Source organism: Microcebus murinus, chromosome 15, assembly GCF_040939455.1.
Source record: "Microcebus murinus isolate Inina chromosome 15, M.murinus_Inina_mat1.0, whole genome shotgun sequence".
Taxonomy (NCBI): domain Eukaryota; kingdom Metazoa; phylum Chordata; class Mammalia; order Primates; family Cheirogaleidae; genus Microcebus; species Microcebus murinus.
Genome location: NC_134118.1, coordinates 70,041,439 through 70,058,735, shown reverse-complemented (window position 1 = coordinate 70,058,735; position 17,297 = coordinate 70,041,439). Strand labels below are relative to the sequence as shown.

The 17,297-nt window shown below is 43.2% G+C and overlaps 1 protein-coding gene across 1 annotated transcript in view; it reads right to left on the bottom strand.

The window, feature by feature from the left end:
- ASB5 (ankyrin repeat and SOCS box containing 5) overlaps window positions 1–15,425 on the bottom strand; it is a 68,151-nt gene extending 52,726 nt beyond the window's left edge. Inside the window, exon 1 of the mRNA XM_076010712.1 lies at window positions 15,410–15,425. The gene's annotated coding sequence lies outside the window, so the exon portion shown is untranslated. The remainder of the gene's footprint in view (window positions 1–15,409) is intronic.
- Between the last annotated feature and the right edge of the window lie 1,872 nt (window positions 15,426–17,297).

Below are 17,297 nucleotides of genomic sequence, written 5' to 3'. Positions count from 1 at the left end.
GCCTTCATCTGACCCCCAACCTCAGCATCTGTTTCGCATTTATGTTCTCTCCTTGTCTTTCTCACTTGCTGTGTGAACAATTCCCATGCCGCAATTTTTCTTTCCAGTTAACATTTTGACTTTATGTTTTCATGGTAACTGCCTCCAAGCTCAGCTCATCAAACTTTCACGGCAGTGTCCTCTGGGGAGCGCCCCCACCTGGCCTCGTCTGTAACATCACCAGAGGCAGCCTGGGCTTTGAAAACATTTTGCAAGGACAAAGATGAATGCATGCTACACTGAGGCACAGGGAGGCAAGATCAGGATTTTTCCTAAATGGCCAGGGAAGGCAGGCCCCACAAGAACACTGGGGACACCAGCAAGTTAAGGGCACTCTTTATCCCCTCATATGCTTGTCTCATGAATTTGACAACTCCTACGCCGGAGAAAACGAAAGATCACTCTCTGAATAAGTGAGCAAATGTTAGTGAGGAGTTGATGGGGGTCAATGAGTATTTAAACTGTGTGCTTTCCCCATCTTTTACTTGTAGTGTGTCCCTTCTGCTTAACAACCTTCCTACTCACACAAGCACATTTCGTATTTGCCTAATATTTGTACAACTTGGCTGACTGTAAAGAACACCTGCAGTGTATTTAACGGGCCTCGTTACTTATCCTTAGGTGGGTGACTCTGTGTTGGAGGTGTTCCCTGCTCCCATACAAAGGAATATCTCCAGAGAGGCAGTGTTGTCTCTGGAACCGGAGTCTCTGGGTGTGAATCCTTACTCTCCTACTTCTAGTCCTGCAACCCCAGAAAGTTAATTAGCCTTTCTGGGCCTCCGTTTCTTCATTTGGAAAACGCGAATGCTAATGATAACTACCTCAATGGGTGGTCAGGATTATTAAACAAGTCAACATTTCAAAGTGTTCTGAACACTGTCTAGCACATACTAAGCATTTTATAAGAATTTGCTAAATAAGTACAATTTCAAATAACTAAAAAATACAACAGCTAAAGCCAACTGATGAAGACTAAGTTGGATTATGGAGCTTGCTGTGTAGCTCAGTGTAAAAAATTCCAATAATATAGCTTATGCCTTCAATTTAAATGTGAATGGCCTCTTATTGACCATGAAGAATTAAAATTCAAAGGATGAATCCTGAGACTGTTCATAAAGAATATATTCATATGAACCCAAACTGGAAGCAACTGAAATTGCCATCAACAGGAACTGGAGAAATGAACTAACAATGGTGTATTTATGTAAGGTAGTACAGTTGAACAGTAAAAGGAATAAGCTACTAATATGTGCAAAACATGGATGAATTTCAAATACATATGTTGAGCAAATGAGTACATGTTATGTGATTTCTTTTATATGAAGTTTAAGGTCAACAATATAAATATATGATGTTAGAAATTAAAAGACTGATTTCTGGGGGTAGGTGAGGTAGAAGGTGGATAGGAAAGGGGAATGAGATAACTTTCCAGGAAAATGGGAACATCATCTGTCTTTATTTGAACAATAGTAACATGGGAAGATACAGTTTTGGGGAAAAAAATAAACCTTCATTACATATTCATTTAAATCTGTGCATTTTATTCTATGTGAATTATATCACAATAAAATAAAAATTACACTGAAAAAATAAATCCATCCTCATTTCTGGCAATGGCAGGCTAGTTAAATATAGAACAAACCTCCCGTTGCAGACAACAAAAGTTTCTGGATGAAATATTAAAAACCTTGTTCCTAATGGCATCAACAAGCTATATAGAAAGTGAGAAATCTCTGTACCAAGAATTCAGGACAAGAGAAAAATCTAGAAAGGAGAGCATGGAATCTGGGACCACTTTTGCCCAGGAACACTTTCCCTATGAGGAAGGGATGGCAGGGATCGCAGTCCTTCTAACAGTCTTTTGGGGAAAGGAGAAATAAAAGCTGCAGGACAAGGACGACCAAGACTGGGGACCATGGTAAAATCAAGTGCTGCACACTTCGGCTTGACGTGCAAAGGAGCTGAGATCTAAGAGTAAGAATGAACCAGAAGTAAACTGGCCCCTTTCAATGACTGCAATCTACATGGTCTAGGAAATTTCAGTCTCTGAAGTCGGTTTAAGGTGGTTGGAGATTGCTGGTACCCGTAGGCATCTGAGAGAAAGAAACAATACTCTCTGTGGGAAGGTAATACTCTAGGCCTTAAATTATGTCTATACATATTTTTCAAACATGTATAACACTCATTCAAAAATAAGGAAACACACAAAAAGATAATCAACTTGAATGTGAACCAGCACAAACAACAAGCAGCAGATACAGACTCACAGGTATTCCAGGTAGTGAAATTTTCAGAAAAAGGATACGTATTTTACTAAATATTTTACTAAGTTCATAAAGATAAAAGCCAAACCTCAACGTTTCAGCACAAAACTGGAATCTTTAAAAAAGACATCACAGATTTAAAAGCAAAGAAAATAAAAAGGGAAAAAAAATCCTGTAACTGAAAAACAGTGTCTAAAAGTAGTAACTCCATGGATGGGTGTATCAGCAGAGAGATGTAATTGAAAGTTAGTACCTCTGAAATAAGTCAGGAGGAACTATCCAGGATGAAAGAGACAGCAGAAAGGACGAGAAAAATATAAGACAAAACTATAAACTCTAACATATATTTGATGGAGGTCCTAGATAGAAAAGAAAGAACAATCAGGAGCAAAGTTTAGAAAGACAATGGCTGAGAATTTTCTAAAACCAATGAAAGATATTGATCCAGAGTTTTCCAAAGCTTAACAACATCAGATGCCTGTGGATTGTAGGGAGCATGGAGGGTCCATCAAATCCCTTGTCTATTTTGCTGTCACCTTACGTTCAAAAAAAAAAAAAAATCCCTTGTCTAACCACTGACTGTTGAGTTGCTTTTGTGATAAAAACCACACCACTGTCAGACTGAAAATGGTCCAGAAAGCTGAATACGTGTCACGGATTAGTTTCAAGGGCCACAAAGGTTAGCTGATTGGATTGTTCTATGGTTTGAATGTTTGTCCTCTCCAAAACTCATGTCAAAATTTAATTGGCAATGTAACAATATTGGGAGGTGAGACCTGTAAGTGGTGATTAGACTACAAGGGCTCCAACCTCATTGGTGGGTTTAATACCTTAATAAAAGGGCTTTCAGGAGGGGGCTTTCTCTCTTGGCTCTTTGGCTCCTCTGCCATGTGAGGAGCAGCATTTCTCCCCTCTGGAGGAGGCAGTGTTCAAGTGCGCTGTCTTGGAAGCAGAAACTGGGCCCTTACCAGACACCAAATCTGCCGGCGTCTTGATCTTGAACTTCCCAGCCTCCAGAACTGTGAGAAATAAATTTCTGTTCATTATAAATTACCCAGTCTGCATTATTCTATTATAGCAGCAAAAATGGACTAAGACAGATTGGAAAAACAATTTCATAAACAGAAAAAAATACTAACGGTGGTGAGTCATGACCCACTGATATCTCCAGGAGAGGGTCAAAGTCTGATGCAGTCAGTGTGCTAGGAATGGGTAAAGGTGCACCCCGTGACATGCAGCCTTACTCACCGGGAGACAAATGAGTCATCTGACAGGAGCCACTTGTGTGAGGCAGTGACAGCCTCTGCATCAAAAATGCAGACTCCGGCCGGGCGCTGTGGCTCACGCCTGTAATCCTAGCTCTTGGGAGGCCGAGGCGGGCAGATTGCTCAAGGTCAGGAGTTCAAAACCAACCTGAGCAAGAGCGAGACCCCGTCTCTACTATAAATAGAAAGAAATTAATTGGCCAACTGATATATATATAAAAAATTAGCCGGGCATGGTGGCGCATGCCTGTAGTCCCAGCTACCCGGGAGGCTGAGGCAGAAGGATCACTCGAGCCCAGGAGTTTGAGGTTGCTGTGAGCTAGGCTGACGCCACGGCACTCACTCTAGCCTGGGCAACAAAGCGAGACTCTGTCTCAAAAAAAAAAAAAAACAAAAAAACAAAAATGCAGACTCCTATTAGTGGATTAACAAAATGTGGTGTATGTATGCCATGGAGTACTCCTCAGCCATACAAAGGAATGAAGTAATGCTCTTTGTAGCAGTATGGATGGAACTGGAGACCATTATCCTAAGTGCGGTATCTCAGGAATGCAAAAACAAACACCACACGCTCTCTCCAATAAGTTGGAACTAATTGATGGGCACAAGAGGGCATAGAGGGAAGTAAAAGTCACTGGAGGCCGGGCGCTGTGGCTCACACCTGTAATCCTAGCTCTTGGGAGGCCGAGGCGGGTGGATTGCTCAAGGTCAGGAGTTCAAAACCAGCCTGAGCAAGAGCGAGACCCCGTCTCTACTATAAATAGAAAGAAATTAATTGGCCAACTGATATATATATAAAAAATTAGCCGGGCATGGTGGCGCATGCCTGTAGTCCCAGCTACTCGGGAGGCTGAGGCAGGAGGATCGCTTGAGCCCAGGAGTTTGAGGTTGCTGTGAGCTAGGCTGACGCCACGGCACTCACTCTAGCCTGGACAACAAAGTGAGACTCTGTCTCAAAAAAAAAAAAAAAAAAAAAAAAAAGTCACTGGAAATCAAAAGGGAGAAAGGGGAGGGGTAAAAACCTACCTAACGGGTACAATGAACACCATTCGGGTGATGAGCACACTAACAGCCCTAACTAAAGCATTATAAAAGCTATCCGTGTAACAAAAACATTTGAACCCCTTTAATATTTTGAAACAAGCAAAAGTGTACACTCCTTTGCTCAACCCCAGTCTATGAAGGTGGGTATGTGGCCATGTCCGGTGTGATGATGAATTTCAGCAGCGATATTTGCAATATTTGCAAAAAACAGGGTGGTGCAGACTCAGTTAGCAGCTTGAGTCATCCTCATCTCATTGGTCTCATCCGAATGGGCCTTACCATGGGTATCTAAATGAGTGACACAGATGGCTCATTTGGTAGTTGTGATTTTGTTGCCATAGTTTGTGGCCCCAACAAGGAGTGCCAGTCTTTAATTTGCCAGTCTTCAGTTTTCCAAGTGGCAGACCCAACAGCTAGGTCATTGGCAACAGCCCAAGGATCAAATATAACAAATATAACCAGGTTCATCAGAAGGAGCACTGTACTGGCCAGAGCTACGAGGGTGTAACTGAATTCCATCCACCGAGTGGAGGCGCCACGTCCACTTTCAGTCTGCACTGCTGGCACCGAGGCTGAACGGTTTTAGCAGCCCAGCAGACACCATCTGGCGTCAGCTTAGCCAAACCGTCGGGGAACCAGGCCCGGGCACTTAGTTGGTTATGAAAACAAAGTGCAGCTATATGTTTCACTTTCATAAACATCATGTTGAGGAAATGATTTCCCCATACCAAATAAAAAAAGTATTATATAATTTAATTTATATAAAATTCATATATAGCTGTGGTCCCCAACCCCCAGGCCAAGGACCAGTACTGATCTGCGGCCTGTTAGGAACCAGGCCACACAGCAGGAGGTGAGTGGGGGGTGGGCAGCGAAAGTTCATCTGTATTTACAGGCCCTCCCCGTCCCCATCGCTCACGTCACCACCTGAGCTCTACCCCTTCCCCCAACCGTACCCCCTCACACCGTCCCCCATCCATGGAAAAATTGTCTTCCATGAAATTGGCTCCTGGTGCCAAAAAGGTTGGGACCCACTGATATAAAGGTGAAAGTGACCCATGTGACTAGGGATACTTGCTTCAGTGCTAATAGCATAATAGTGGTCACCAGCTTAGTAGTCATCTTTGGGGGGCAAGAGGAACGAAAGGTATGGGGCCGTGTCTTATTTCTTGAACTTGGGCGATCATTTCATAATAATTTGCTAAAATACACATTTGTTTTATGAATTTTTCCAGATGTTGTTGAATTTCAAATTTTTTAAAAAGGGAAAAAATCCTTTAGCATGTTAATATAGAAAGGAGTTGGAGTCTAAAACCAAATTCACTTGCTCTTGTGAATTACCAAACTAAAACAATTCTTAAGCTAAATGAAGATCCAAATATGACTTCCCTAATTTCTTACTCAGCCTCAGTCAGAGGAATTCTCGGGGACAGGACGGAGCTGGGATTCCTACAACAGACGCAGCCTTGGCTCTCAGTCGAATGACTGTAATCTCATTAGGGCATCAAAAGTTGCATTAGCTCAATGCCAGGTCTCTGGTGTTCCTCATTTATCAGGAAGTTCAAAGAGCTCGTAGGACATATGAGATTATCAACAACCCTGGCCCCTTACCCAACAAATACAGAAAACAAGCCAATTCTCTGCTGCTGGCACCTATCCCAGGAAAAAAATCACAGTTTTACAACCCAGTATTAGTATTTCCAAAAGCCAAGTCAGAAATTCAATAGCATCTGAGAGTAGGAAGTTGGATGCAGAAAAAATGTGGGTTTTATCTTCACCAGATTGTCTTGTCAAAAGATGCCAACTGTACAGCATCAACAATTTTCAACTTAAAGACAAGAAATTTCACAGAAAGAGTTCAATTTTGGTGCTAATGAATTTACCGTATCTGGCATCTTTACAGGTTAAGCAGCCCTGGCACCTGGTCACCATCCCTGCCCACTCATGAAAGCCCAAGCCCCAAGCCCAGGCTTTGATCACTCCATGCTGGGTTTCGTTCCTTACAACTTATTTCTCAGATATCTGGGGTGATGTTACAAAATGGTCAAGTTTTCAGGGAGTCCAGCAAATAACACCTTTTATCCTCCCACAGAAAGAAGACAGATAGGAAGATGAAGGTTTAAATATCGCCTTTATTACCAATAGGTGCAGGACACCCTCCCTTTGACTCTTACGTTTACTGTAACAATCAGGAAAACGCATCCCCTCCGTGGCAGGCGGTGCTGGACGGAAGCGGGTGGCCCCTGGCCCAGGGAAGGGCTTGCCCCTGAGGGACAGCGGAGGACGCCTCCAGGTGAGGCGCTAGCTCCCGCCAGGTGGGAATGCAGAACGGAAAAGCTGAGGTGAGCACGTCCGGATTTTTCTCCACACATTTGTGGATCAGATTTGGCACTTGCTGCCGGGGCAGGAGAGAGGGGAAGTCGATACGGAGGCGGAGAGAGATACCAACTAACTGAGTCTCTGTACCTCGAAAACGCATCAGCTCAGAAGATGCGTTCCCCTCAAAAGAGGCATGTTAGATGGTGGGAATGTGTAGGAGCCCTCAAAGGACTGGCAGAATAGGAGAGGAACCATGCTCAGTATCATCTTGACACTTCAAGTGCATTCTACAAGCAGAAGAATGAAGGAATTAAAGCTTTGTGGCACATACTCGGTGAAACAATAATCTCATTAACATGGTTATGCCCAAGTCCTTTGAAAGAAAGGGGGTTAAAAACACTTGAATCATTTTCTTCAATACATAGGATAGGAAAATCAGCATTGATTCTCAGTAGAGCTTAAAAAACAATCACAATATATATAAAGAGTCAGAAAATGATTCTTTGCACTTCAGTCTTCTGTTGCTAGATTGAGTAGCACTGAAAACAAAGCAGAAAAAAGAGAAGTCTCTAAATGAAATTTCCCTTTATTGTTATAGAAGGATTCTGATCTAACTCCATTCTTGAATCTCTGTGATGTTCATTATTCAATCAAAAAATATTCATTAAGGGTCTTCTGCGCGTTAACTGGGAATACAGTGATAGGACAGTCTCTGTCCTCATGGAAGTTACATTCTTACATCTTAAAGCAACAGAGAATCAAAAGGCTCAAACACTAAATGGAAATTTTACCATTGGGCCCATAGTCAAACAAACAAACAAAATAAATACTATTTGTAAAAAGTTAAGAATAAAAAGAGTAGCTTTGATTTCTTGGGACTACTGTGACTAGTAAAAATGATAATTATTGGACAGTCACAGATCATAAATATTATTTCCAACCCCTTTTTCTCTCTCACATTGGCATGTAGATATAAAAATACATCCTCATAAACTGACAGCAAAGAATCAACATAGAATCAAGTCTCAGTGAAACAAGAGGCTGCTATGTTTAGTGGCAGTTTAATTGAAATAAATATCCCCAAACATGCCACTTTAGAAGCTTTATATATAAATATCAAATCTAGAGGCTTTTTGCTTACTCAGTTTTATCTCGTAACATACTTTATCAATTCACATCCAGCTTGGCCAAAACAAATTTTGTCTTAATGGAGTGTTGATCTGTTTCATCAATAAATGTCTGAGAAGTTCCCTAATCAAATTTCTGTTTGGGCCTTTTATAATTGTGTGATACAATCTTGTAAGGTGATTATCATTTAAATTTTCTTCAACCAGATACGCTTCCAGTAACCCCATGCCTAGACGTCAGGCTCTCTTTGCAATCCATTTCTTTTGTCTTTTCAGTCCTGTCCCTGAATAACCCATTAGCAAGAAGGGCTCCATTTTTTATTTAGTCATTGTTATAATGAGTGGTAACAATATTGTGCTTTTCTAGTAAGCCAGTTTGCTGTAATAACTTTTGCCTTTTTAGTAATAACATTAAGGATGCTCTGACACATGATTAGTGTTAAAATCATTGTTACTGTCTTACTGATACGCAATTTGATCAGTCTGAACTGGACAATCATTAAGCTTCCATAACGCAAAAATGTGTGCTGAAGATTTATATTCATTCATTTGATAAAAATTTATCAAGTGCCTACTATGTGCCAGCACCATGTTAGAAAGCCGCAAAGCTGATTTCCCTTTTGTCGTAGAGCTTATATATACTTGCGAAGAAGTCACATAATAATAATTTGAAAGATAAATAAAGACTTATGAGTGCAATGCAAGAAATGAATGCAGTGTTGTGATGAAGAGTAACACTGGTGACCCACAATTAGGGAAACAAGGGGGTACTTTTGGGAGGAAGCACTATTTAAGCAGAGAGCTGAGGACTGAGAGAGCAAGTCAGGTGAAGGGCTGGGAAGAGTATTCCAGGCGCGGGGGGAAGGTGCAGGGATCCTGTGGCGGGAGGGGATTTGGGTTTCCTGGTGCCTGAAGCATGAGTAATGGGAGTGTGGCGTGGCTGTACTGAAGAAGTGGGCAGGGACCACGTACAGAGCCTGCAATGCACAGCCTGGATTTTTCCTCCAAACGGAAGCATTTACTCTCCCAACTGCTGATGGCGCTTCCCGCTGACTGCTCTCCGCTGTGGGTGCTCTTTGGAATTGCCTTTGAAGCTCCCTAATCCATCTCCCACATGCTGACTTCCCGAGGAACCCAAACTGCAACACTGCAATAAGTACATGGAATTTTACTCTAAGTTTAATGGGAGGCTACTGCAAGACTTTAATAAAAAGCAAGAGAGGATCACTTTACCTGGTATGTTTAGATTTAGAGAGGCCAAGAACAGAATCAGAAGGCCAGTTAGGAGGCTATTACTGTAATACCAGTGAGATGATGGTGGCTGGGACTGAGCTAATGGGAGTAGAAACTGAGAAAAGCAAGATACATTTAGAATTGACAGAACTTGGTGACTGATTGAATAGTGAGAGAAAGGAAGGCATCAAAGAACAACACCAAAAAGATAGCACAAAAATTTAGAGCACCTGAATTCAACACTGCTTTGGAAAGTTTGTATACAGTTGTGTAAAAGAAAGTACAAAGAAAAGAAATTCTCTAAACATCTTGTGAAATAATATTTGGGCTTCATTTTAGAAATTATCCCCACAGAAATATGTAATCAGTAGGAATTGAAAAACACAGTCACAGATGATTATGTTACATATTCTAGTTCTGTATATTACATGGTGTTTGCCTAATAAATAATTGCCAATCCATTGCCATCTGGCACGCGGTAGCTAATCTGAGCTTCAGTGTTGTAAACGGAATTACTGAAAGTAAGAAAACATGCTTCATGCTCATTATAATGCACTAGCACAGGCTCGGAAGTCAATAATGGCTTGATATTCCAGAAAATAATTTTATACTGATAAGCCTAATGCCACAAAAAGTCATTTTTAAATAGGTATTACAGAAAGTCTGCATTTCTGAATGACTGTGGAATAAAAGATAGTAGAAATTAAACAGCTCCATAAAAATTAGGAGTTATTTTTAGAGTAGTTTTGCAGTAACCTAAAACATACTTTCTGAAACATTTTTGTATAAAGCTCTGGCTTAACAATTCTTTTTCACTTAGTTTCCTGATTACCATGTGGTATACACACTGCCAGCTAGTTTGAGCAGAACGGGCTTTCCTAAGGGATGCTAGGAAGCACACGCGATCACCGGAAGCACAGGTGGACCTAACCTAGGCCGACTTAGGGACACCTCCCAAGACCACGCCATAGACCGGGCCTGGTAAGAGAGAGGCTGCCTCATCTGATTCCAGACCTACACACCTGTGCTGTGATCTAGAACTGCCGTCCCCAGCCCGCAGTTAGGACCTGGGCTGCACGGCAGGAAGCGAGTGGCGGTGGAGCCAGGGAAATTCCACCTGTATGTACAGCAGCTCCCCATCACTCGCATCCCCGCCTCAGCTCCGCCTCCCGTCAGATCAGTGCGGACGGGGGTGGGAGGGGGGTGGGCATTAGGGTCTCATAAAAGCGCAAACCCTACTGTAAACTGTGCCTGCCAGGGATCCAGGTCGTGAGCTCCTTATGAGAATGGAATGCCTGACGATCTGAGGTGGAGCTGAGGCGGTGATGCTGGCTCTGGGGAGCAGCTGCAAATACACATTATCATTAGCAGAGAGGTTTGACTGCACAGAGACCAGAACAAATCAATCATTTGCAGACTCATATCAAAACCCCATCAACAAGTGGCAAGTGACAATGTAATAATAATAGGAATAAAGTGCACAATAAATGTAATGCTCTTGAATCATCCCGAAACAATTCCCCTCCATCCCTCCCACCTCCCACCCATCCCAGTCCATGGAAAGAGTATCTTCCATGAAATCGGTTCCCAGTGCCAGAAGGTTGGGAACCGCTGATCTTAGAATCTAACTTAGAATGAAGTTAGAAAGGAGGCATCTTTTTCTACAACCTCCTACCTGAGAGTATTTCTTTGAATCCCAAGTGAACATGCCAGACAGATATGTCGGCATGTTCATACAGATAGAACATGCTGCTACCACTAATGACCACGCAAACTGCTCTCTTCTGCTGTGATTCCAGAAGCGCTTCACTTATCCTTAAACTCAGAAACACTCAAGCCTGCAAATACGGTCACTGTTTTCTCATGTAGCCAGTCAAATCGAAGGCTCATTTAAACCCTGTGTGATTGGTGAAATGCAAGTCACGTGCATGTAATCTACTAGTACCGTGTGCAGGGGGAGAGGTGGGAACGTAGTTTTTGTCTATTCTGCTTTGGGGAGGCAGAATGTACAATGTGGGGAACTATCACCACATGGAGAAATCACTGAAAAAATGTCTTCATGAATGATAGATGTCCACCATAATCAACGATCTAAAATATTCACTCTTGGTTAGGTTCTGTTGATAATATCATCAATGTACTCAGTGTTTCACTGAATAATACACACTGACCAGTGAAATATAATATAAAAAAAATGCAGGAACTAAAGAATTGTGTATGCTTGATTTAGAATGTTCCTTATGCATAGTGATTATTTGAGATCTGCACTATTATCTTCAGTAATAAATCAGTTACAGCAAAGTCAGATATTAAAAAGATTTTCAACAAAACTATCCTTGATTATTTGAGCTCACTGGATAGGGTTGCTGCATAAGAGACTAACTGATAGTGTGTCAGATCTAAAAATGACCAATAGTATTAATGAAATGCTTCTTTTGTACTTCCACAAGGTTCTCAAATATTAATAACTTAACTCCAAGATAAATCAGCGGCAGTGAGAAATCTTTTCAGAGGACTTGTTCATACACTAACCACAGTCAGCAAACTCCGAATGCTGGAGTTCGGGGCTTTCTGCTTTCTTAGCTTCTACTGTTAATCTTTCAGTAGACGAGTTTCCAGAAGTAGGCTAACTGGCATTGGTCCTTCTGGTATCGTCCAAAGCAACTTTCTGAATAGAGAATCTACTAGAGTTGCCAGTAGAAGGCTCTATCCCTTGAATAGTAATGCAGATTTTGCCCGCAACTGTGCAACTTTCTTTTTAACAGGTTCTCTTCTTTGTTACCAAAAATTATTGTGTTAGGCAGCAATAAAACAGATGATGAACAAGTCTTCATTAAAGCAGTCTTCCACAGAGACAAATCCCCTCTGGCGTAACAACCCCAAATCAGATTAGAAAGAAAAACACAGTGGAAACATCACACCAGTGTTTCGTGGCCTATAAAACAGACTCCTGATCTTTCAGGTGCCTGGTTTAATTGAAAAATTGTTATATTTTGCTTTGCCCAGTCTAATAATATGCTGTTTTCTTTAGGAAGAATAATTCTGTTAGCATACATATGATAGTTTCCAAATTATCTTATTTACTCCTGATAACACATTGAACAAAAGCATTGTGTGGGCTGAATGTAGACTACAAATAAAAATGCCAATTTAGCTACTCTTATACTACATTATCTAAAAAGGTACCTTAAATCATTTGAAATCATTAAATATTTGGGTTTACTTAGGCAACAATGACAGACACTAATAGATATTTCTTGTTTTGAGGTCTTTACCAAATAGCTCCACTTAAAATAATAGTAGTGGTTTAGTCAACATCTGAAAATGCACTATGCAAGTGAGCAGCAAAATGACTCACAAAATGGTAAACATATGAAGTAGCCAAAAACTTTAAAATATCGATAATAGAATGCAACAAGTTAGAAAGGAGGTATCATTTTCTACAACCTCCTACCTCAGATTATTTCTTTGAATCCCAAATGAACATGCCATACAGATATTGTATACTTCTATATTGGTAAACATGCTTTGATGATGCCTACTATTTTTCATTGTGCCACAAAGCTGCTGAGTGTTTAATTTACATAGCATTTTAATGCACTTGTCCAGCTACAGTTATCAAAACCAGCTATTACAGCATCTCTGGTATTGGTTCAGCTGCTTCTTCTTGCCCTTTTCTTAAAGACTACAGCTTGCTTCTGAGATCTGTCTGCACCACGCCACTTCTTTTTCTTTCTTCATATCCTTCACATAAATGGTAAACAGCTTTTTAGCTAGAAGGAAATATAATAGCAAGAAGGTCCCCCAGGTTTCACCAGTACATGGACCCCAGGGAGGTTTATTACCTTTAAGAGTTAGTTCCTAACAGTAGCTCTCATCTGCATAGCAGAGGGCCTCAGCCCATCCCATTCCTTGCAATCTAGGTATCTCAAAGGAATTTAAGCTCTGTTAAGCAAGTCTCTCTATGAAAGTTTTGTTAGCCCATTTTCACATGCCAGAACCAGTCTGGGACACTCTCGTTAATGGTACTTTCTGCCCGTGGCTCAGATCACCCACAGAGTGACACAGATGTCTCTCCCTCTGGTACCTTGCTGGCGTCTTCTCTCCCTTTGCCTGCACCTGTCACCTCACCCCTTGGCCCCAATGTGATTGTATTTGGAGATGCATGGCCTATGAAAAGGCAATAAAGGTTAAGAGAGATCGTAAGAGTGACTCTTTTTTTTTTTTTTTTTTTTTTTGAGACAGAGTCTTGCTTTGTTGCCCAGGCTAGAGTGAGTGCCGTGGCGTCAGCCTAGCTCACAGCAACCTCAAACTCCTGGGCTCAAGCGATCCTCCTGCCTCAGCCTCCCAAGTAGCTGGGACTACAGGCATGCGCCACCATGCCCGGCTAATTTTTTCTATATATTTTTAGTTCGCCAATTAATTTCTTTCCATTTATAGTAGAGACGGGGTCTCGCTCTTGCTCAGGCTGGTTTCGAACTCCTGAACTCGAGCAATCCGCCCGCCTCGGCCTCCCAGAGAGCTAGGATTACAGGCGTGAGCCACCGCGCCCGGCCAAGAGTGACTCTTAATCGGGCAGGACTGGTGTCCTTATGAGAAGAGGAAGAAACACGAGACAGCCCCGTCTCTCTGTGTGCACGGAGAGAAAAGGCCATGTGCGGGCACAGGGAGGTGGCGGCCACCTACAAACCAGGAAGAGACTGAGCCTGAGGGCATCTTGATCTCAGACTTCCAGAACTGTGCCAAAATAAATTTCTGTTGTTTAAGCCACTCAGTCTGTGGCATCTTGTTACGGTAGCCCAAGCAGACCACTACGTGAGGCAACAGTATCAATAGCTCCATTTTACAAATAAGGAAAGAGGCCCCGGGAAAGGTTCCGTATCTTGCTCAATCACAAAGCAGATGGCAGGTGAATTTTCAGCAGACTGGATGGATATAAGATCAGGCAAAATAAGTTAGAAAAGACTTGGGAAGAAGTGCCACAAGCTAGAATATTTAAAACACGGCGATATAGTTTATCACAACGTAGCAAGATCGCAACTTCTGCCCTGATTGCATGGCTGGATAAGAAGGCCAGGCAGAGAGGAGCGATCTTACAGAGAACGTCACCTGACTCAGAAAAGGCAGAGATGAGCTTCCATCTGTTCTTTTGAGGCTGGATAACCTTTGGAGGCAATTTAGGAAGAATTTTCCATGTTGGACAAGGGAGTAGCTAAAAGGTAAAGTTTGAGCCAGCTGTAAAAGCCACACCAATACAAAATGAGGAAAAAGACAACTCCCACTGTATTTGGAATAAAGTCCAAATTCCTTAACGTGAGCTGTCTTCCTAGTATAATGCGAGAATTTTTTTGATCCAAGCCAGGACGTTTCTGAAAGTGAAAAGTACTGCTGCTACAATTTTTTCCAGGAGAACATGGGTAAACCGGGACAGCTCTGGGCAAACACGGATGTGCAGTTTAGCAATAAATAAGGCCCCGCCTCATCTGACCCTTCTTCTTGTTTCCCCCCGTCATTTGTCACCCAGACTTTCTTTCTGTTTTTTGAACATATCCACCTCCAGGCTCATCTTATTCGGAGACCCAGCACACACTTTCAGTCCTTCTCGATCGTCCCCGGCTCTTCGCCTGGCTAGCTAATAAGCTCTGTCGTGGTCTCGATCGGCAGGCCAGTCACTCGGCAACCTTCCCCCCGACCCCTGCCTCCCTGACGGCACCTTGACTCTGCGTGGCCGTCCCTCACCCCACCGCTGTCACTCGGGAACTCCGGAACCACATCCTCTGCAGAGGACCGACTGGAGTAAGTCAACCAGCCCCCGCCGGGCTCCCCCGCCTGGGCAAGGACTTAAGGAGAGGGTATGAGTTTGCAGCTGCACGTGGCAGAAAACATTCCTGACTAGTGGTTTGAACAAAATCAAAGTGCATTGTTTTTCTCATTTAAGAGAAGTGAGGAGGGGGATGTCCACGGGCTGTCAGGCAGTCAGGGTCCACGTTGTTTTGTCATCTCAGCACACACCTGCAGACTGTCACATTGCAGCGGCTGGGAGAAGGAGGAGCAAGGAAGGGCATAATCCTTCCCGGTAGGGATTTAGCCCGGAATTACACAAATGACTTCCACTTACCTCTCATTGCTAACACTTACTCACAAGGCCACACCCAGTTATTGGGAAAGCTGAGCAGTGCAATTCCAGCTGGCCATGCAAGAGCCCTGCAAAAAAACCGAAGGTAAGGACGCTGGCAGCCAGCTCCCACGCAGCCTTTTGGCCACAGTGGCCCGACGGGACCGAACGGCAGGACTTAGTCCCCGAGCTGCTTCTCCTTCGCTCTCTGCCCGTGTGGACAGGAGCGCCAGTAATCCCAGTAATCCCAGTTGCTGCTATCTTTAAGTGAGAGAGAAATAAACGTTTATTTATTTATTTATTTTGGACACAGGCTTGAAAGGAAACTGGTACTGGGGGCAGCAGAGCAAGAAGGACCCAAGTGCACCTGGGGACACGGTTGAGCCGCTGAATCCACCAACTGCAAAACCCGCTCCACCTCTCCCCCGTCCTGTCCTGGGAAAGAAGACGTTTGGTTATTGTTCAAGCCACTCCCGTTCAGAGTTTCTCTTCCTTGTAGCTGAAAGCGTGTTCATTGAGTCCCCTGTAGGCTTCCTAAACACTCAGTCTCTGCTATTCTCTCTCGGTAACCTCTGCTCTCCCTTCACAGCCCTTGTTACAAGTGTGAATCGTGTGCTTGTGCCTTGTTTGAAGTCCCTCCTCCCCTGCACGGTAAGCCACGGGCTTTGGGACCAGATCTGCTGTGCTCACTCTGGCACGCCTAGTGCACGCGTGAGGCGCGGCACACGGCCTGCACACACCACGGGCTCGTGAGCAAGTGGCACCCGTCACAACAGGCCTCACACCTTCGGAGAGATCACTTCTCCTCAAAGGTAGGACTGACGCCCCGTGAAGGAACCGTGAAGGACAGTCTGGGGAGCCATGCTCTCCTTTATTCCGAAGGATTTTGTCACATACTATTTATTAATATTATTTCAACCGCATCAAACATCTGCATGGTAGCTTTGGCGGGACCTCGGATGTGAGTTTCAGGCTGCGTAGAGCTGTGCCTTGGTCCTCAAAGGAGCGGGCGCAGAGCTGCGGGCACAGGTGTCAGTCCAGGTGTCAGTCCCGGCGGCAGCTTCCGGGCTTGTGCCGCTGCTCTCAGAGGTGGCACGCGTGGCGAGTGCCCACGTGGGACCAGGGCAGTCCCAACAGTCTCCTCTGTCACCTCATAACGTCAAGCCATGTCTTCCCAAACCCTGGAGACCGTGCCTTCCTGTCCGCAGACGGCAACCCTAGTCACAACTTTTCACACCTAGCTTTTAGGCGCGTAGTTTTCTTCCTGAGGGCATGCTTCTGGATACATTTCCTTTTTTTTCATACCCTCCATCCCACAGCCCCCAAACCTGTCATTTCTTTTTTTATTCAGGTAATAGAAAATAAATTAAATAATTGATAAGTTAATACCTGCAGAAAATGTCTAAATTCTTTTACATTCCACTTGGAGACAAGCTTCTAAAGTCTTCTTTCTGTCTCATACACTCACTATTATCTGTTTATACACTTATGACATTAATTTTTAATGACAGTCAAAATGACATTTCAGTCAAGGACAGACCATATATGGGATAGTGGTCCAATAAGATTATAATACCTTGTTTTTATTGTACCTTTTTCTATGTTTAGATACACAAATACTTTCCGCTGTGTTATTCAGCATGGCGACACGCGGTGCAGGTCTGCAGCCTGGGAGCAACAGGCTGTACCGCAGAGCCGAGGTGACTAGCAGGCCACACCACCTGGGGTGGAGTGAGTACGTCCTATGGATGTTCACACAACAATGAAGTCGGCCAAGAGCGCTTTTCTCAGAGTATACTTCATCGTTAACGCAATTTGCGATTGTATTATTTATCTCAGAGCTCTGTCCTATCTGTGATGAATTACCACATAAAGGTGCTTGGGAAAAAAT